At 38.2% G+C, this 23,448-nt stretch overlaps 1 protein-coding gene across 1 annotated transcript in view; it reads left to right on the forward strand.

The window, feature by feature from the left end:
* Nucleotides 1–3,984: 3,984 nt before the first annotated feature.
* Nucleotides 3,985–23,448, forward strand: part of ATPCL (ATP-citrate synthase) — a 498,463-nt gene continuing 478,999 nt past the window's right edge. Inside the window, exon 1 of the mRNA XM_067140650.2 lies at nucleotides 3,985–4,117. The gene's annotated coding sequence lies outside the window, so the exon portion shown is untranslated. The remainder of the gene's footprint in view (nucleotides 4,118–23,448) is intronic.

The raw sequence follows: 23,448 nt of genomic DNA on the forward strand, positions 1-23,448 counted from the left end.
ACTACACGGCCTGCGCAGCACTTAGGGAGGCGCCGGTGTGTGCCAACTGCTCGGGGGGCCACCCGGCCTCCCATCGCAGTTGTCCTGTCTACCGGGCCATGGCGCGGGCAGAGAGCAAGGGAGCCCGGCGCCATGACCCACCCCCTTCCAGGAGGCCCCCGCCTCGGCGGGCTTGGCCTCATTCTCCGGGATCGGAGACTGGGTACGAGGTACCCCAAGGAGGTGGAGCCGTGCGAGAGGCCCTAGTGGTACTCGACGCATGGCTCCGCAGCCGGCAAGGACCGCGCTAGTCACAGCAGTGCCCAGACGAATTGATTCCCAGGCGATGGAATGGCGAGGAATGGGTTATGTTTTGTGCATGTTACCTGTTCCTAACTAACACAACCTCTGGTCTTTTTCCAGCCCACATCCTTGCATGTGCTATCAAAAGATGTCAGGTTTTACATTTAGGCTCTTTTCTTCTTTCTGCCTATGTGGTTTTTCCCTGACCCTGCAATACCATACTTCAACACCATATACCTAACACAAACTCTTGCCGTGGTAGCGAGTCTGACTCGGAAACCGGCAGATACTCCTTGTATCACTTCCCACTTCTCCCTGCTATCTCTTTCTCCTTCTTAGAAATAATAGCATGTCGGAGGCCATGTAGATTGAGTCGATGGTCACGCGGGGGGAGCGGTCTTCGGGCCCCCCCCGAAAAAAAACAACTTTCGCAGTCGCCAGCGGGATACAGGAGAGCGTATCGACACGACGCCACAGAAGATGACTACCGCAGCAGTAGTCGAAACGGTTGGTAGAAACGAGAGGAGTGGACCACGGCATAATAGTCCGGAAGATTTTTATTATATATGAGAGTTCATCTCTTCCCTTACTCGTCAAGTTTCTATCACAACTTTGTGGAATGCTATCCGGGCGATAACAAGAGTTACGCAACATTCCCCTCCCATGACAATTCCATGACAGGTGTTATCAGATTTTATTGACCGTGAGACTCCAGATTATGTAGTACCTCATTATGTCCACTTACAAGACATGCACGATACACGCTTTTCCGTGTTATTACAGCCGTGCGACCACCAGTAATTAGAAGCTGTTTTTAATCTTGTTCGAATTCACCTCCCGGTCCTGATAATGTATCGTATCAGATGCTTAAATTATTACCGCTTAGAGCTAAGAAAATATTAGTAGAGATGTATAATGACATCTTTCGAAATTTTATTACGCCACCTACGTGGAATGAATTTTTCTTATTCCTATTCTTAAAAATAGGCAATTACCCTCTGAACCGAACAATTACCGCGGTATAGTGTTAGGTTCTTGTATCCGCAAAGTCTTTTTAAAGATTTTACTTCGGAGGATTATATGGGCATTGGAGTATTATGGTCGAACGCCGCAATATCAGTATCCTTTTTCAAGGGACGAAGTTCATATGATGCGTTTAATATGTTCGTTATCGACTTGTTACTAGCTCGTCACAGGAAACACAGCACGATTGAGGTTTTTCTAGATATCCAACGGGCCTACGACTCTGTACCACTGAATATCCTATGGGATAAACTGGCATCTCTTAAAATACCAGTGGGGATTATTACCATTCTTAGACACTTGCTTACATATCGAACACTGTACTTTAAAACATCGCAATATACAATACAGCCACGTCAGGTGAGTACAGGTTTGCCTCAGGGAGATATACTGAGTGGCATTCTTTTTGCTATATTTATGAAGGACTTTGAAACAGTCATTCTCCGCTTTGCTCGTATACAGGCGTTCGCAGATGATTTTTTGGTTTATTATACGTACGAGAATTTACAGTTTTGTAGACAGCATATCATATACACGCTTTGAGAGGCCATGGCATGGTTGAATGCTCATGGACTGCATCTTTCTATCGCTAAATGTCGAGCGATGATCTTCACACGCCATCGTACCTATGATTGCTCACCGATTTCTTTTGATGCTTATGAAATCCCCATAGTTAGTCATCATAAATATCTAGGATTATTTATCGATCATAAGCTTACATGGAAGCAGCATTTTCGCTATTTACGCTCGAAAAGTGATCAGTACATACAGATAACAAAAGCTATCACCCGTAGACACTGGGGAGCTGACCCGTGTATAGCAATATCCTTGTACAAGTCCACTATAAGATCGATCCTGGACTATGGTGCACATATCTTTGACTTGGCAGCGAGCAAGAATTTGAATACTCTTAATATATGTCAATATCAAGCACTGCGCACGTGTATAGGAGCTCTGAAATCAACACCTGCAAATGCACTTTTGGTAGAATCCTGCGAACCTCCCTTACATGTTCGTAGAAAAATGTTTGCTATGCAATATTTACTCCAAAAAAAATTCTCTTACGAAGTACCCTTTAATCCCGAAATTGCAGCTCCTCCATGAGTATTATTCCATACGGCGTCAAGGTTTGCGAAGACTGCCTGCTTTATATCATGCTTTCGATGCGTTAAAATCATTCCAAGGTACAGGACTGCAAAGTGAAAATTTAATTCCCTGTACTTTACCGTATGTTGTTCCTCATTATCGGCCACAGATAATCTGGCCTACCCGCAGTAGCTATACTGCCGTCATTCGTGCACAGGAGCCAGATCATTTGCCCACTAAAAGATTGAGACTTTCCTGTATCTCTCCAAGCATAGACATATACACAGATGGGGCCAAGAATACCACTGGAGTTGGAGCCGCTTTCTGTATACCTTCAATGAATGTCAAGAAACAATATGGTTTACCTAGTGATTGTTCGATCTTTACTGCGGAATTATTCGCTATCCAACAAGTTTTACTCTTTGTTCAGCGGCATGACTACAAGCGAGTTACGATATATACGGATGCGCTGAGCGCGTTGCAGTCCCTGATCTCCTATGCGCTATCTTATAACTGGTATGTATATAACGTTAAAAGTCTTCTCTATATGCTTGATAATTCCGGTATTTATATAACATTAGTCTGGTTACCCGGACATGTGGGTATTTTGGGTAATGAACAAGCGGATTTCCTTGCAAAACAAGCTTCTCGCCTCCCTGTTCCGAATTCTAATTATATCGTTCCTTCGTCCGATTATGCAGCAGTAATTAGACAATCTACGCGTAATGAATGGCAAGATGAATGGAGACAGACTGCACAAGTCAAAGGTACCTTTTATTATCATCTACAAACATCCATACCGGTAAAACCATGGTTTATGAGAGGATCATATTCCAGAAGACATATTACTAACATCATTAGGTTGCGTTTTAATCATGCCCTTACGCCCCTATATAGATTTCGGTTCCATTTAACGCAGGATCCAAACTGTTCGTGTGGTGCAAGTGATGGAGATGCGAATCATCTACTTTTTCAGTGTCCTCTATATGTCAATCTGCGTAGGAAGTTTATTAGTAGTCTCATGCGACTCAAGCAGGTTCTTCCAACTAGTGTTTCTTGTTTGGTATGTAATCCTTCTGCGGAGATCTTCAAAGTTCTAAATACGTTTTTGGATGATGCAAATATTGCGTGGTGTATGGTGGATCGTATTCAGATACTACTGATTCCATTGGGGTGGTTCATCACATTTTTGGAGTATTTAATGATAGTGATTTGGTGGAATATAGTGGTGTGCGTCCCTTCAGAATGACGACTTGTTATGTACTAAAGTTTTCGCTTGTATTAGTGTTATTCAGCAAGTAATGGGTTTTAGAATGGGTGAAATTACCTCGGTAAAAGCCCACAACTCATCACCACCGCAGCAACAATATCCTTCGTTTAGTTCTGACACATTCGTTTGTTATGATTGATTTATTGGAATTTGCTGTTTGGGAATAACAGGGCTTTTGTAAGTGGACTCTTTGCATTTTGGCTTAAATATATACTAAAATTCGATTTTTTTTGAAACGGATTAAGTTTAATATGGCGTTTGATGTACAATGTTGTGACCATTTGCAAGATTCCATATATCATGGATATGATAATGTTTGTTGTTTTGGTGTGGCTGTGTGCATGTGTGTGTGTGTTTGTGGTAACTGGTTAACTTTGCGGGGACGTTTAGCCCATTAACGAATTGGATATTTTGTATGATTTTTCGAGCAATAACTGTTTCTTTTTGCTTCCAAATGTAAGTATTACAATGATTATATTAATGATTTTGTGGTTTTGACATTCGTTTACTACTGTGTACTATATGGGTTATGTTGGATGAATCGTACCCAGTTCCCGAACTTCGTTTACTTTCTTGTTGTTTCAGTTCTTTACGATTTCTAGTAGATGAAATAATATCAAATCCCGATGGACGTTAAAAGCAAGAATTTTCTCTAATGTTTTGCGCGGAGGAAGTACGGTATCCTGTCATTACGCACTCATGTAATCTTCAATTTTTAAAGCAATAGAGGTCTAGATTATACTGGTATTAGAGCCATATTCGGACGTTTCATAGAATTATTTATTTGACAAAACATTTGTTTTCATGCGAATGTGTATCTTTGAAGTCGGCCGGTGGACGGTTACCTGTATTCGTTAGATTTTAGCACCAAAGTAGCACATCTTGTTTCATAATGTAACTCATTTCATTTGTAGTGTGTATTGCTGTTGTCATGCTCTTGATAGTAAACCTTGGACAACAATTTAGTGATCTTCTAGAATTACTATATTATTACAGAATAACTACTAACTATATCCAGTTGTGATTATTATTATTATTATTATTATTATTATTATTATTGCTGTTTTGAAAGGTCAAATTTTGAGGTCGTCAGCTCTTGCATAGTCTTGTTGTTTTCTGATGCTTAGATTTCCATTGCCCTATTAAGTCCCTGTTATGGTCATGGGTGGCAACCTGTTTCATATCAATGGCTTTCTTTTAAAACCTCGTATGTCTCAATGCTTTTCCTACCCATTATATTCCTTAAGAGTGGTCACGCCTCTCAGCCACATATTTATATGCAGTCCATCAAAACAATTTCCGTTGTGTTTATTTTCCTATGCCGATGTGCAAAGGAAAATTAACCTTAAACATATTATACTGTAGGAGTGTGTAAGTTAGCCATGCAAACAACATCCTTTCAATACGGTATAGGCCTAGTAAGGTCTATTTTCCTTTACACTTTAGCATAGGAAAAGAAAACAACGAAAATTATTCTGATGGACAGGATATAAATATGTGGCTGGGTGGCGTTAACTGCCTTAAGGAATATAAAGAGAATTTGGACATACAAGGTTTTAAAAGAAAGCCATCGATATGTTATAATTCTTCTATACTCTATGAACAAAACTCCTTAGAAAATACCTGTCATATAAACTGGTATAGTTTGTCAGCACCGTTTTTAATACGAAAAGGTTTGAATCAGCAGGTCGAGTGACATTTCCTAATTTGTTTTGAATATATTGAACTCTAGTAACTGCAGTAAAGTAGCAGTTTAAGATGTACAAAGTAATAAAATATTTCTAATTGATGTCAAGAATTGTATGTATGTATGTATGTATGTATGTATGTATGTATGTTTAGTCCTCAGCTCAAAGGCTGGTTGGATCCTCAACAGTTCCGCCATCAGCTTTCATAAATGGCCTCACTGAAGAGGTGTACTAGGGAAATGAGGAGTGAGGTAGTTTCCCATTGCTTTCCTCACCGAGCCAGAAGTCTGCCAAGCTCACTGAAATGCCTGCACCAGCCGACCCTATGAGCAACATTTTCACACCATTCATAGCAGGGACTGGCTGCATAAGGAATGGCATTACTAGCATCACTCATACCTCAGTCACTTTCATTTTGTCAAAGCCAAGGATAAAGTAACAAAAGTAACAAAATTGCTCTAGCCCATACCAGAAGACATAGTGCACTGTAAACACTAGGTCCTGCAAGCAAAGGCAAGAATGGTAACAAATAGTAAATAAGATTTCTGAACAGGGAAACCTTAGCATCCAACTTAATTTTTGTTTGAAACCTGAAAATGAGCATTTGACATTGAGATAGATTAAGGCTCTGATCAAGGTGGCCCATAGGATAGTTTGTAGGGGAGGGGGGGGTGTTAGACGTGGGGGTATGTACTATCCGCACACTTTATCTTGGTGCATTTACATCCTAGTGCTGAATCGGTCGACCTCGGCGATCTTCGAGATTCATACTGGCAACCTCTGAAACACAAACTATGAATCGCTTAAGCATCGTTGTGCGACATCTGGCGTAAACTTTACGTACTGGTACTGTTGTTGTTTACACATCAAAGTCAAAGTATAGAATTCATGCTAGGAACAAGATTCGTATCGAGAGATATGTTTTATAATGTTATATAATGTGTATGTGACATAGTTGTTGGCTTAAGATGATAACGGTTTAGAAATTTCATATCGATCGATCATCTTCTCGATGCAATTCAGATTTCATTTTCATTCAGTTGGCAGCACCAGGCAGCACTATCGATACCGGGACAGCTCCCTCCTTACTCCTCACCCCGTACACAAATGCATCAAGATAAAGTGTGCGGACAGTAGTATTTTTAATATTTTGGAAGTTGAAAGGCAACTTGTATTCCACGGTAGAATACCACACAAGGCATGCGCTACCACTTCTACGTAATACCAGTTTTTAAATAATTTTCTTGAAAGGAAAACACCTGACTTTATTAGATTTTTACCTTTCCCTGAGAGCTGGGGGGGGGGGGTTTGTGCGTGCGTCCCTATCTTGCCCCTGGGCATGGGCGCCCATGGCTGTGATCGTTTCAGTTGCATTAATTCACAGAGTAATGTTGCCACGGAATATTAGATAGAGCAAGTTTAATCACTTTGTAGTATATCACTGTCAGTGGGTAAAATAAGGAAGGCCGGGCTGAGTGGCTCAGACAGTTGAGGCGCTGGCCTTCTGACCCCAACATGGCAGGTTCGATCTTGGTTCAGTCCGGTGGTATTTGAAGGTGCTCAAATACGTCCAACCTCGTGTTAGTAGATTTATTGGCATGTAAAAGAACTCCTGCGGGACAAAATTTGGCACCTGAGCGTCTCCGAAAACCATACCAATCACCATTGATCTGCATTTAGGGCTGTCACCCAGGTGGCAGATTCCCTAACAGTTCTTTACCTCGCCTGTTCTTAAATGATTTCAAGGGGAAGTTTGAAATTTATCAAACATCTCCCTTGATAAATTATTCCAATCCTTAATTCTTGTTCCTGATAACTAATATTTGTCCCAATTTGTCCTCTTCAATTTGAACTTCATCTTCATTTTATGATCTTTCCACTTTTAAAAACTCCAGTCAAGCTTATTCGTCTAATTATTATAGGAAACACTGGTAATGAAACAGTAGCCAACAAAACGTGTGCAAATTATGTAAATCCTTCACAATCACCTGGAATAACTGCAAAAATAAATCTCTTTCCATCCCAGCTGAACTCTGTCACTACCACACAATTGTTCTCCCAGAAGCACTCTATGCAACTGAGACATCATAAACCATGAACATCGAAGACATTGAGAAAATGGAACAGCAGATACAGAAGAAAATATTCGGACCAGCTGTCTAAGATGGTATCTGTATTCACAAAAGCTTGGAAAAACTTTATTCACTGACCGAATAATTCACTTCAGTTGCACGGAAAAGAATATGAAATTCTATGGACATACAGAATGAATGTATGACTTGATTGCCCAAGAAAATCATCATAAATGGAACCCGACAAACCAAAGTACCCTGGATAGTGGACACCCAAAGGGATCTCGCAGTAGTCTATATTGACCGAATGGCAAGTGCACAGACTACATATGCACCGAAAATCAACTTTCACAGTTCCACACCCAGGAACCAACGGCAAGAAATTTTAAACTTAAAAAACATCGATGCAAGAAGACCGAGTTAGCAAAAGGATAAAGGAGTTTCAGGAAGATATAAAACAAGACGACCAATGCTAATTAATAGTTCCATGTGCTCCTTAAGAGAACAACAATGATTATGTTTGGTATCCAAATAGTCCGGGTTCAGGTCTTTCGTGTTTATGCCTATGGGTGGGTGTCCAAGTACAGGGCCCTATCTAGAAACGAATGTTTTATTTGGCAACTGTCAGAATGTGGGAAGCTGACATGATCAATAAATTATTTTCTCAACAAATGCTTTATTGCTTGGGAAACTGACAGCAGAACAGTAATAATTTCAGTGTTTGTTTTGCTGCATGCCACACTGTACCCTAGAAAAAATTAAGGTGTGGGATGTTAACATACGATTACTCAACACTTGTTGAAGATGGTTGCCACGCTCTCAAAAGAAGCAAATTCAAGATCAACTCACAAGTACAGTTAATACATAGCTTGGTACAAAGGTCCACGCAAGGAATGATGCTTCGTTGTGGACAAGGCTCTGGTTTTGGAAGTAAGGTCAGATTTGTAGAGTAAACGAAAGAAGAGGGAATGTAAGTTTTCAGAAAAAAAATTGAAATTTTTTAATTTCCATTCAAGAAATGAAATGTAAAGTATATTCTGGAAAAGTGAAGTTCTGTACAATTAATATTCGAAAGTTTATAGATGAATGAAAGTTGTAACAAGGGGAAGGGGAAGTTTGAAATTTATCAAACATATCCCTTGATAAATTACTCCAATCCTTAATTCTTGTTCCTGATAACTAATATTTGTCCCAACATTATTATTATTAAAATAATGAAGAACTAGTAAATGAACCCTACTTGATGTATTGTCTGTGGTTTATGCGGTGGGACGTAAAGCAAATAACATTATTATTATTATTATTATTATTATTATTATTATTATTAAAATAATGAAGAACTAGTAAATGAACCCTACTGTAGGCAGCCCTGAAGATGGATTTCTGTGGTTTCCCATTTTTTACACCGGGCAATTGATTAAGGCCATGTGTGCTTCCTTACCAGGCCTAGCTGTTTCCTTTTCCGTTATAACCATAAAACTTGTCGGTATCGGAACTATATAAAATAAACAGTAAAAAAATGAGTACAATGGATGTATTTGTCCAGGAAAGTTTGAGAGGTTTAGAAAACGGTTGTGCTTTGACAAGTATAGATCTGCCAACTCTTGGGAGCGCCGCACTATATTTGTCCATTGCTAAACCCCAGAGTGGAGGGGATTCATCCCAACTTTATGTTAGCATCATCAGCGAAAAGCCTTACCATCAAATGAGGTAACTTTGGACATTCAGGGTAACCTTGGACACAATGCAGGTGTTTCTGTAATTGTTTCTTTGGTCTCTGATTCATCAGAGCAAAAGGTACTAAAGGATCCAGCATTGTTTCTGCTGTTATTGAAAGATGTGTCAGTGTTTCTATACTATCTCCCCAAAGTAGCATAGAATGATTTGTTTCATGCTCTGGATACTTACTTTGTTGTTATGGATAAGATAAATTTGCAACAGTAATGAATTTTATGCAAACATTGGGTTTCCTAATAATGGAGGTTCATTTCTTGGGGGTTTACTTTGGACATTTACCACAAATAGGGCCTAACTCCCACAGCATTAAAGCTGTTTTGAATTTATGTTTTATTCATTGCTGTGGTGTTAATTACCAAGCTAGCAGATAATTTTGTGTGATTTCTCTTTTCTTGCACTTTTGTACCAGCTTATATCCAGATTACATGAAAGACAACGAGGTTCTACAAATTTAAAATCCAGAATATATCCTCTTGATGAACAGCATGTGCTCAAGCAGATCCCAGAAGAGAGGACCAGTAATGGTACCAAAGAGCTTCAAAGTTTTGTTTCCTCTGCTGTGGTAGACATTCTTGAAAAGTTGCATTGTGGGACTCCAACAAGGAAGAATGGCAGAAAGAAAATTATTGTCTAGTCTGGAAAAAGTATTACCAATGAGGACTGCTACCACCAGTAAGCTTGCCAAGAGAAGTGCTGCTAGCAAAGATGTTTGGCCTAAACAACTCACACATCCTCCCTGAAAACATGCTCCAGTAACCTTTACCTTGATTTATTGTCTGTGGTTTATGCGGTTATAATTATCAAGTGTGTGATTTTTGTGTGTTCATTTAAAATTTAAAATTTGTTTCATAGTTTAATTACTAACAGCTAACAGGGTGTGGGGTAATAAGCTTACTTTTGACAACATACCATATAAGTTCTGGGAAATGGAGATTGGCGTTCGGTTTCCCCATTAATTTTGAGGTTAAGATATTTTACTGTCATTGAAATAAAACTATGAATTTGTTTGATAGAACAAAATATATTCTTTAAATAATATATAAAAAATAGTAAGTCTTGTTGCGATAAAACAGATGTGAATATGAAATTATGACATTGCAACTGAAAGAAACTAGGCATGAATTTGAATTCTTCTTGACCGGACATTTAACAATTTATACGAAATATTTCCCTCACTGATTCACTTGACTGTACCTTCAACTCTCTTAGTGTAATTACAACCTATTCCTTTGATCTGGTGTTTACTGTAGATGTGTCACGCCTAACTTGGTGATACATCCTTGTGACTGCTTCTTCTCCATATCATCAGACTTCTTTGTAAGTCAATATGGTATTACCTCATGGCAGGTGGTATCCCTCTCTGACTCCATGGTAAACCCTTGCGTCCGTGTCTTCAACTAAGTGACCGACTAACTTTGGCCTCACTCTATGACCAATAATTAATGGCTCACTGAGTCTTCTCCGTCTCTCGTTCACACTCGTTGACTGACCGACTGAGGCCTCTTCATCTCGTAGACTTCTTCACTGTTCAGCTTCCGTTTAACTAATGACTGACGCTACAATATGCACCCACCTTATATAGACGTTGGTTGACGCATCTACGTAATCTCCAGAAATAAGTATGATGTACTCCTACCGCGCGGCAAATATTACATACAGTTGTGAAACCGCTGCCGGCTCGCTGGGTTTCTCAAAGAAAGTGAGCTCAGTGCTAACTAAATACGATGACGTAGCGATGACTTGGCAGAAATGTCAGCAGTATTGCACAATATAACAACGTCACATCCACATCTGATATATCGAAACTCTCACTGTACAGGTATTTAATGTTAATCTACATATACGTATATATGCATACACTCAGTTACAAATATGCAAGCGACAAGCATTGCATAATGGAATTGAATAATAATTATAACAAAATAATAGTAATCTCACAGATAAAATAATAATAATACGGACATAATAATAATAATAATAATAATAATAATAATAATAATAATAATAATAATAATAATAATAAAAAATACAGATGTTGCCTTGTAACGGGATTTGAACCGTTACAATTTGCCTCCCTCATAAATAAATCAAAGAACAAAGAATCGATTGATTTATGAACAAAATTATATATATAACACTGACACAGATAAACACTTTAAATGAGTATACAACAATAATTTTCTTTTGTTTTTTTTACATCCATACATTTTATAAAATATCAAAGGTATGAGAATTTTTCTCGCACATTGTCATCGTAGATAACTGTCCAGTGTCCCATTCTCTGTCTCTCTCATACAATTCACAAGAGTATAGCACTTGATTAAACACATACAAATAATTTTAATTGATTATACTACATTCTACATATCAAAACATTTTGTGAAAATTCACTTATATGAGAACTTTTCTTGCATTTTGTCATCACAGTTAACTGTTCAATGTCTAGTTCTCCGCTTTGTCACACAGTACATGACAATGTAGCACTTATTCTTCCAATACACCAATACGACACTTGGGTCACACGTAAATTCATATATGTTAGTTTTATTTTGCCAGTTTCTTACAAAAATTAATCATCTTATTCTTATCTCAACAAATCTCACGTGAAGTACTTCTTCATATTCCTAATGTTATAAGTACCGACAATCTTCCCTTCCTGATCTTTTAAAGAATATGCACACTTCCCGATACGGTTCACAATAGTGAAATACCCCTGATACAAAAGAATAACTTCAAGATATTTCCCGCCTCTGCAGATGATGAAATGGAACTCTGAGTAGCACCCTGTCACTCAAACGGAATCAATTTTGCCCTAATTAACCTACATATCTCAATAGATCACATCCTTCTTGGCAACAATAACTAAAGGCACAACACTATGGCTACAAGATGGTTCAATTATTCCGTAATCCAACATAATGTTTATCTGTTCTTCGACGTCACTAGCATATTTAAGTTGAATGGGGTACTTACCTCCCACAAATGATGAATGGTCATGTATACAAATTTATGTTCATATACGTGTTCTTCCTCACTCAGCACTAAAAACATCTCGATGCTTACCTAACATCGAACACAATTACTTCTGTAATTCACTCAAATTACCTCACGTCACTGCCTCATACCGACTATCCCTCGGATACTGGTCGTATAGACACGTAACACACCTTAACATTTCCTCTCACTAGGAACAACTTCACTTACCTCTCATCTATCTTTAAAGAACACACGTTACTCACACACTTACCTCAGACCATCATAATTAACACGTACTTCTTTGCTAGTTTCCTCCCAGAACAAACACACACTACATAAATCAAAGTCTATTCTACTTCCATAATTTGCAATCACGTCAGCTCCTAAAATAACTGAATACACAAGATTTGGTACAAGGCATAGCTGAAACTTACAATTATCTTAAATCGTGATTGGTACCACTGTCGTTTTATTTACTCACTTTGACTTACCCAACGGCTGTTATAATATCTAATAGAACCTTCATTTACGTTCTTCATCTCACAATTTCCATCATCGGAGTTACTACCTCACTACTTACATCATATTCTCAGTATTATAAGTACTTACATCACTTTAACAGATCACTTCTTACCTCTAACTTACTGCTACCATTAATTACTTCCCTTACCTATGACTACGTCACTACTTAAATATCTCACTTAACATTACTTAGGTCACAATCACACTATACTCTTAAATCTACTTTCACTACATAACTACTTATACTAAATACCGGTTCATCTTCTACCTTCAGCCAGTTCACTTATCCGATTCCCTGTGAATCTAAAATACCCTGGCTCGATAACGACACTTGGACAACCTTCATATTAAGACTATCATAGTCTCTGTGATAACTCAAATCCGTACGCCTCCCATCTTCCGATTCTCTCTGGTTACTCCTCTGATCCTCTCTCTCATAACACAAATCCATACGTCTCCCATCTTCCGATTTCCTCTGGTCACTCTTCTGACCCCTGTCACCATCGACACAACTATTAATCCTCTGCGGATCATGATCACTACCTCTTCTCTGATACACGGCTAACATTTTCCGCTCTCTCTCTACTATACTACTTTCCCCAGACATCATGCGCTCTCTCTCTCGCGTGCCCTTCCACACATTCCTCCCAAAGCCCGCCAATGAACTTTTCTCTAAATTCTCCCAAATTAAACATATTATCCCAGTACACTCGAAACCATACTTTACTTTCACCAATAAAAACATTCGACAAGATTTCCAGCACGTATTTCCATTTAATAACATTATTCCTCAACTTACTTGCAAATCTTTTCTCAACTAGTTTTACAAACGCTATAGGATTAAACTGTTTTCCAGAAAACTTGGTTAAATCACGATCCCTACTGAACAAACCACTCGCCACCATCACTTCTCCCGCCGTCTCACCTGTACCTTCCTGCTGTATCATTTCCTGGCAGCTCAAAACTTCTTCCTCCGTGACTCTCTCAGCATTCTTTTCCACTATTCTTACTTCTTCCTGCAATTCTTCCTCTCTCTCTCTCTCACCTGCTGTGATAGCGTTTCCCGTTCGTTCCGTAGTTCAGTGACCTCCACAAGTTTGCTTTCAGTCTGCTCGATTCTACTAACCTGTTCCCCCGTATCTTCCCCAACTGTATTGCAAATCTTGTCCAATCTTTCCTCGACTACCTCATGAATTTCTTCCTGATTACTAGAAGTTTTATCACTTAATTCTACGATATTCTCTGTACATGTTCCTTTGACATGTTCAATCTGAGTATGAAGATTGCTCTGATCCAACTCCATTTCACCTTCAATTTCAAAACACTCTTCATTTGACATACTTTCTAACTTATATTCTGACTTACATGTTTGGTTATTTATCTCTAATATCTTAGAATCTATTTTACTAATGGGGTCACATTAAAATTTTCTTTATAACTGCTAATTAATTCTTCCATCTGTTTATTCCTATTTTCAATATTACCACTAATCATTTCTTCCATCTCTTTATTATTATTTTCATTACTACTAATTAATTCTTTCATCCCTTATTATTTTCACTACTACTACTAAATTTTTCCTCCAACTTACTACAGCTACCACTAAATAATTCTTTCATCTCTTTCTTCCTATTTTCGATTAATTCTTCCATGTGTTTAATCCTATCTTCACTACAACTAATAATCGTTTCCTTCAACTTGTTAATTTCAGCCTTGAACAAATTAAAAAAATCTTGGTTCATTCCCCCCGCGATTTCCTTTTGAGTTTCAGTGTGCTTTTTAATTTCTGCACTTTCCTGAATTACCTCAGAAGCTTCTATCGTATTCACCTGCTCCCTACTCTGAATTTTATCTTGGATGTCCGCAGAAGCAATGACCTCGTCGTCACATGACTTGTTATTGTCTTCCTTGTCCATCTTTGGTTCACTAGTGATAGTACACGATCTCAAATTAATTTCCCTCTTCAATTCCTTTGACATAAGCCCAAAATATAAATATATATCTCAAAATTACACTCCTGACAATTACCGGTAATAATTCCGTTGGCTTAAATGTGCATACTCTTCCCAAAATGAACCTATGATATGCTGTCGTTCAGTCCAAGTTCTGAATTTATTCTTGCACCACGTTGCGGCGACACATTGAAACGTTTAATTACTAACAGCTAACAGGGTGTGGGGTAATAAGCTTACTTTTGACAACATACCATATAAGTTCTGGGAAAAGGAGATTGGCGTTCGGTTTCCCCATTAATTTTGAGGTTAAGATATTTTACTGTCATTGAAATAAAACTATGAATTCTTTTGATAGAACAAAATATATTCTTTAAATAAGATATTAAAAATAGTGAGTCTTGTTGCGATAAAACAGATGAGAATATGAAATTATGACATTGCAACTGAAAGAAACTAGGCATGAATTTGAATTCTTCTTGACCGGACATTTAACAATTTATACGAAATATTTCCCTCACTGATTCACTTGACTGTACCTTCAACTCTCTTAGTGTAATTACAACCTATTCCTTTGATCTGGTGTTTACTGTAGATGTGTCACGCCTAACTTGGTGATACATCCTTGTGACTGCTTCTTCTCCATATCATCAGACTTCTTTGTAAGTCAATATGGTATTACCTCATGGCAGGTGGTATCCCTCTCTGACTCCATGGTAAACCCTTGCGTCCGTGTCTTCAACTAAGTGACCGACTAACTTTGGCCTCACTCTATGACCAATAATTAATGGCTCACTGAGTCTTCTCCGTCTCTCGTTCACACTCGTTGACTGACCGACTGAGGCCTCTTCATCTCGTAGACTTCTTCACTGTTCAGCTTCCGTTTAACTAATGACTGACGCTACAATATGCACCCACCTTATATAGACGTTGGTTGACGCATCTACGTAATCTCCAGAAATAAGTATGATGTACTCTTACCGCGCGGCAAATATTACATACAGTTGTGAAACCGCCGCCGGCTCGCTGGGTTTCTCAAAGAAAGTGAGCTCAGTGCTAACTAAATACGATGACGTAGCGATGACTTGGCAGAAATGTCAGCAGTATTACACAATATAACAACGTCACATCCACATCTGATATATCGAAACTCTCACTGTACAGGTATTTAATGTTAATCTACATATACATATATATGCATACACTCAATTACAAATACGCAAGTGACAAGCATTGCATAATGGAATTGAATAATAATTATAACAAAATAATAGTAATCTCACAGATAAAATAATAATAATAATAATAATAATATCACAGATGCAATAATAATAATAATAATAATAAAATACAGATATTACCTTGTAACGGGATTTGAACCGTTACAACTTTAAGCAGAATATTGGTAGATACCAACATTTTACACAGGTCTTTTGAGAAATCGGAAAATTTGGTTGATGAAGATTTTGCTGTATCAAACGAAAGAGCCTGCCTGCTCTGTTCAGAAGACTTTTGAAAGGGAGATGTTCAATAAATTTCCAATTTCTTTGAAATCATATAGGAAAAGACTAGGAAAACAACAGATAGGAAATCTGCCACCTGGGCAACTGCCCTAAATGCAGATCAGTGTTGATTGATTGATTTTGATGCTTAGCCGTAGCGCAGTGCTGTTGCACATTAAATCGCTTTATTGCCGGTACCTTAACTTCATGCTTTACGAAAAAGAATTGTTCCGTCAGTACTGAACGTGTCTTCACCGAACTCTTTCACATACTTTCTTAACTTTACAGATTCACTACACTTCACTTTCAGCATGATGGGGTTCACTGCAGTACTCCAAGTGTGACCAATCTGTTGAAATCCGTTGGTAGTCAAGTAGCAAGGGAATTTTAACTCGACCCTGCAAGGAAGAACTGGGCGAGATATAACATGGCATTTCTTTGTTTCTTAATTGCTTCTGAGCTAAATATATCTACTGGAGTGACATCCTATTGAAAGGCGGAAACACACTATCGTCATGTTCCGTGACCTCATACGTACAGTGTCGCAATCTAACTTGTCCAGAAAGATGTGCTAAAAGACATCCGTAGAGGAGCGCGTTCTTGGAATCAGGCCTTCTAAACCTGCTACCTGCCTGTTCCAGGAAAAGAAAGAAAAAAAATATATATGTACTACACTGTTTGGAAATCCTGTGTTTGAAACTCGACGCGCCAAGCTCGATAGCTGCAGTCGCTTAAGTGCGGCCAGTATCCAGCAATCGGGAGATAGTGGGTTCGAGCCCCACTGTCAGCAGCGCTGAAGATGGTTTTCCGTGGTTTCCCATTTTCACACCAGGCAAATGCCGGGGGTGTACCTTAATTAAGGCCACGGCCGCTTCCTTCCACTTCCTAGACCTTTCCTATCCCATCGTCGCCATAAGACATATCTCTGTCGGTGCGACGTTAAGCAAATAGCAAAAACAAAAAAAACTTGACACAGATAACACGTACCTTGTTAACGATGCCACAATTTCAACAAAAATGCTGAAATTATAACCAAATATAACCTTATATCACTAAAATGAGCAAAATATGACCAAAACAATAACAATGGCCAAAATATGCATTTCTAGGCAACATCAAATTGCTTTAAATGTTGCCAGGGACCCGTCGTTCAACCTTATTTTTCAGATTTCAGGTAAAATGAGCTCGGGGGAAAAAATATGACTTTTCCTTAACGTCCGAACCTTAGTAATTTCAGTGCACTAATTTGTTGAAGAAAATAACATTAGCGGTAATTTTAAGATCATGATGAAGGTAATATAGCATTTTTTCTCCCTGTAGAGTGAGCAGTTTTAGTATTGTAATGAAGAATGTGAAAAAATATGTCAGTTACCTTTTGATGGTATCTGTAATTCCAGTTCTTTATTCTAATCGCTGATTTATTTAAGGAAACATAAAACTCCAATAGTCTCTTCAATCCCAACCACAGACAACATGCAGGAAAAGAAAAAAATTGTTCATGAATATTGTATATATAAGACATGTGGCAGAATAGAGTCAATTGTACATTTCAAAATGTCAAGTTTTTGAAAAAAGAATGATATACATATGAGGAGGTGACATGCAAACGCGATCATGTCTACTAAGTACAGTACATTTTTTCACAATAGCCATAAAACTTATCTCAGCCTTACGTGTGAGTGAAAATAACATTTGGAAAAGGGAACACCTTCATTTTTATGTTGAAAAGGCAGTATATGTCTGTAAATAATTCTAACATGAACCTATTCCCTTACAATGTACATTCACATAAGGACATGTTCTCTTTTGCATGAATCATTTGATCATGTACGGCTTTGGATGATTTTTAAAAGGCAAGTACAGTAGAGTCTAACTCAACCGACCTTCGCTTATCCGACACTCTGTGTTATCCGACACTGGTTGGCTTAATTTGAACTTTAGGTGTATGCAATTCTGGGACACGGGGTGTGGAGGGTGCGACTGTGGGACAAGCACTGGCAGTCATGCAGTAGGATTGTTCAGTGTAGTATTGGTTGGGTATGGATGTTATAGTTTTCATATCCTCTGTGAGTATGGCGAGTAAACATAAGAAAGTGATTGTTTCTGTGGAAGATAAGTAGAGTGGGTTAAAAAGACTAGACAAAGGGGAAACTCCAAAAAAAACCTTCAGTTTATGGTGTTGGACGTGTTACAGTGGGAGACTGGAAAAATACGAGGGAATAAATTGAAAAGTGGTGCTCTATCAGAGCAACAAGTGATGCACTGAAAATTAGAAAAAAACAATGAAAAATGTGAGTACGAAAAAGTAAGTGAAGCACTATTTCTTTGGTTCCCTAAAATCCAGGAAAAGGGCTTGTCAATATCTGGCCCCATTCTGCAAGAAATGGCGGTGTATATCCAGAAGGTGTTTAATAAAGGGACCCTAATTGTACTGCCAGTGCTGGGTGGCTTGATCGGTGAAAAAAACGGTACGGCATTGGGCAGGTTCATATCTGCGGAGAAAAACTGTCAGCTAAATCCGATGAGGTTGTGAAATTTAAAAGACAATTTCAAGAAATAATTCTTGCTGAAGGATTAACCGGTGATCAGATTTTTAATTGTGGTGAGACTGGGCTGAATTTCAAGATGCTGACATCAAAACTCTTGCAGCCCAAGCCAAGACGTCTGCACCTGGCTACAGGCGTAGTAAGAAAAGAGTACTGCATCTACTGTACAATTGAATTAATAAGTCAATAAATAGAGTCCAGTAAAACATGGTACGTAATACAGTATAGCCTTCCTGTTTGTTTTAGTTCATTTTCAAAGTTATTCTGTATTATCCAACATTTTCGGTGATCCGACGTACTCCAGGTCCCGTTTAGGTCGGATAATCGAGACTCTACTGTACCATGTTTTTCGTAATGACTTAAATTACTTGTAATGCTTGCTATATTATATCTAACTATTTTTCTATAAAATATACGTGTATCATATCTTGAATATAGGGTTAGAAATTGACTACTGTAATATTAGGATTGCTTTTTTAGTCTTTTACCAAACATTCTGACAAGTGTCTTCTAAATAATTTAAATAATTTGAAATCAACATGGCAAAATTCAATGAATAACAATGACATTATGTATTACTAGAAAGGTCCTTGAAGTGGCTGTAACACTTAAACATACCAACTGCAGTCATCTTCTAAATCTCATGAAGGTTTGCCAGCCCTGTCTGAAAATAGATTTCAGTAAACCGTCAACATCCTTCTTCTTTACATCTAGGATTGGGTGTCTGAGGGGTATTTCAGTTACTGGTTGGAGTCTCTTTAGGGTCCATCTGCATTTCAGAAGATTCGTCTGCCCTAGTAGGTCTTGCTGTGACCTGTAGAGTGAGGTTGCGTCCATATTGATTTGAGTGTTTCCCATAGCTTTGAACATTCGTATGTAAATATGTAAACAACTTGATGTGCTGAGCAAGAAAATTGAAAATTATGGTATGAAAATCAGCACAGAGAAAAGCAAGCCCATGGTGATATCAAGAGGAGAAAGGCAAGGGAAAGGCATTGTGAAAAGGTGGTCAATGGAATGGGTATGTGGGAAATTGGGAGCGAGATTTGTAGATCCTAATGGTTGGGTGGAAGATAGGGTTCAATGCTCAGATGACCTTTACTTGAACTGCAGTGGTACATGTAAGGGGGAGTTTGTTTAGAAGAGTAATAAGGAGGTACAGTCAAGGAAATGGGGTGGACTAGGGAGCAGTGTTGACAGTATAGGAAGCATGAAGTGAAGTAAGGATGACATAAAATGACTGGGTGGAAGTATTGTAAAGTAAGGAATAGAATTAAGTAATATAATCTATACTGTATGAATTTACAGGATGAGGTAGAATGTCCTTGTAATATCAAGTCTGTTTTATTATATGAGTCTGAGACTTGGAAAGTGACTGGAATAATTACCTCCAAGTTGCAGACCTTTGTTAACCACTGTTTACAAAGGATTCTTAACATCTACTGCCCAGAAGTAATCTCCAACCATGGACTCTGGGGATGGGCAGGAGAGAATGAGTTGGCCATACAGATAAAGTAGCAGAAATGGAAATGGACTGGGATCCACAGGGTGAAAGGAAGAGAGGGAGACCCAAGCAAATGTGGCAAAGATCTGTTTACATGGAAGCCATGCAAGAAGGCAAGACCTGGAGTGAGGTAAAGAGGCTGGCTGTCAACAGGACCAAATAGAAATGCTTTGTTGATGCCCTATGTTCCATGAGGAACAATGGGAAACAAGTCAAAAAGTAAGTCATCAGGTTCATATTAAAAAATTACAAGGAGAAAGATGATTATTCATATATTTATGAATCAGTTAGTGAAAGGTATAAATTGGCAGGGAGGTATTCAGTTGGGTGGAAGTGGCAGTGTGTCCTGAAAGCCTGCAATCCAATAACCTGGAGCTTGAAAAGAGGTGCAGCAAGTATGATATGAAAATCAGCATTTTCAAGATGAAAGTGGCATCAGTTGGGAAGAAACTTTGGGGCGTTGAATGTTGGATAGGAAATTAAAATCTGGAACAGGTGGATTTCAAATACTTATGATTGTTTCCAACCATGTTACTATATGAAGTGAAGTCAAATGAAGTTCTAGCAAAGGTAATGCAGTGAGCTCACTGTTGCGCTCATTTTTATTCTGTAAGGAGGAAGTTGACTTTTGGACAAAATTTTCTTTTCATCATTCAGTTTCGAGGCCGACTTTACTATATGGGAATAGAAGCTAATAGTAGTAGTAATAGTAATAATAATAATAATAATAATAATAATAATAATAATAATAATAATAATTGTATGGCCTCAGCTACCATGTGCAGACATTTCAATTTGACACCATCTGGCTGTCTGCTCATCAATTTCGACGTTCCGTTTTACTCTAGACCTACTAGATGATAAGACAAAGTAAACCGAAACTCTCTTGGGCATCTATGGCTGCGATCTAATGAATTTTGTCAGGTAAACACCAAATGTGTCACCAGAGTTCTTTTACATGCCAACATTGTACGACATGGAGTGTCAAATGGACTTTTTTCTGCCCTTCAAAAATCCAACTACCTCTGCTGGGTTTGAACCTGCTATCTTGGGATCTGGAGGCTGACACTCTACCACTGATCCACAGAGCTGAGTGGACTACTTGCTATGAGCAGATGAAGACTAAGTTAGGAATGAACTCGACATATGAAATGTGTGTGTAAAGTGGCTTTGGTTTGTGTCCTTTGAATTACAGGACAGGTAGTTGCCTAAAACTCTATCTTTCCAAATCACTGAATCACTGTAAGTTCTGTATTACTTGCACTGAAGTAATGGATCAAACCAATGATGTATTTCAATCATTAGTGAAAGGTATAAAATGGCAGGGTGGTATTCAGTTGGGTGGAAGTGGCAGTGTGTCCTGAAAGTCTGCAATCCAATATCCTGGAGCTTGAGTGCTCTAATTATCGCTCAATATATTAGAGATTTTTGGACCTGAGTTTCGGAATTATATGCTAAGGTTGTCCTCTTTTCCTGCCATCAAGGTAATCTTCCCCAGACTAGTCAGTCGTTCCCAAGCATGCTCAGTTCCCACAACTCAAACTACAAATGTAACTAAAAATCACACCGTGGATTTGATGGGGAACATATATCTAATATGGACAAGACAAGGTCAACTAATAGCTATAAATGATACGAGTCGAAGCATGATGTCAGTTTTAAAGAAAACATGTTTATTAGAAATAAACAAGAAATACGACGTGTATAGCAAAAAAAAATATTATATTTGATGAGAAATACAGGACTCAGATCTTTCTCAATGGTTATAATTACAGAGTTCATCTTGAGGATCAAAATATAATATTACAATGAATCAAGTGTATGCCGACACACATACTTAACATTTAGCAAGAAAATTTGTGTACTTTTGCACTTTAACACTGTGACCTGCATGCACACACCATGCTTCTAGCTGGATTGTTAATTCCTTCCACTTTAGATGAATATTTCCCCTTTCCTGCACATTCTACATTGCAGTGGGGGTCCCAAACCTTAAAAAAGGGAAACTTGTTTTAATGCGCTTCTGGGTGAAAATAACTAATCTAACTGTACCCATAAAATATATGCTGAATGGTAAAACACACCTTGCTTCTAGCTGGTTTGTTAATTCCTTCCACTTTAGATGAATATTTCCCCTTTCCTGCACAGTCTACATTGCAGTGGGGGTCCCAAACCTTAAAAAAGAGAAACGTGTTTTAATGCGCTTCTGGGTGAAAATAACTAATCTAACTGTACCCATAAAATATATGCTGAATGGTAAAACATCCTACCGATATATATACCTCGATAACGAGTATCCACATGAACACCCAAAAAAAAAAAAAAAAAAAAAAAAAAAGTGTGGATCAGAGCCACATACAATAAAAATCACATAAGTGGCAAAATATACACAAGTCAAAGAACAAAATCATGTCATATTTTTCCTAGTACGCCTATTGCAAAGAAAAGCATGCCACTTTCAGCCAACTCGATGGAAATATTAATGAAATAAATTTCACACTTTGAGCAATCATTTCCTATTTAACGTAGGTTCCTGAAATATATTACATTTCACAAAACCAATCATCTGGTGAACCTTACAGCGTCAAGCATAAATCAACATGGGTTCCTAAAATGCATGGCACAAAATTTGAGAAAATAAACAGAGTAGGCTATGACTTTCATCAGCGTTGGTCTCTGAAAAAGATTACATGACACAAATAATCCTCAGCGCGGTCGTATCATAAAGGACTAGTCAAAATCTAGGCATCACGCTATAAAAACCTTGTCTACAGCATCAACCTTAGCGACACAGACAAATAACCAATAAAAATTAACAAAATAGGCAGCTGGACAAACCCTCCTCGGTAGAAACACAAATCATCCCCGCCCATCACACGGCCGAATGATTCAGAAGCGGAGATACAGTCTCCCAAAATTGCAGCAAATACCAAAAATATCCGGGGTCCAACCCTTAACACACGCTGCTCACAAGTCTACCTGAGGCAAGTTACTCAAACATGTAAATGCGCCCCCTTACTCATCATCACACAATATGTCACATGTCCTAACGTTGCCAAATCCGATACAAATAAAACTGATGTCGTCCTACTTTCGCTCTCTCAAAAAAAAAAAAAAAAAAAAAAAAAAAAAAAAAAAAAAAAAAAAAAAACAAGACTGTGCTGATCATATACGAGAGCACTCTCGCTCGTTAAGTTATACTTTAAATAAAAATGACCAACTCTGCTATAATACAATAACTAGAAATAGACATGATTTGTGTTTGAAATCTGAAAGTTACTGAAACAT

This window comes from Anabrus simplex, chromosome 2 (genome assembly GCF_040414725.1).
Source record: "Anabrus simplex isolate iqAnaSimp1 chromosome 2, ASM4041472v1, whole genome shotgun sequence".
Lineage (NCBI taxonomy): Eukaryota > Metazoa > Arthropoda > Insecta > Orthoptera > Tettigoniidae > Anabrus > Anabrus simplex.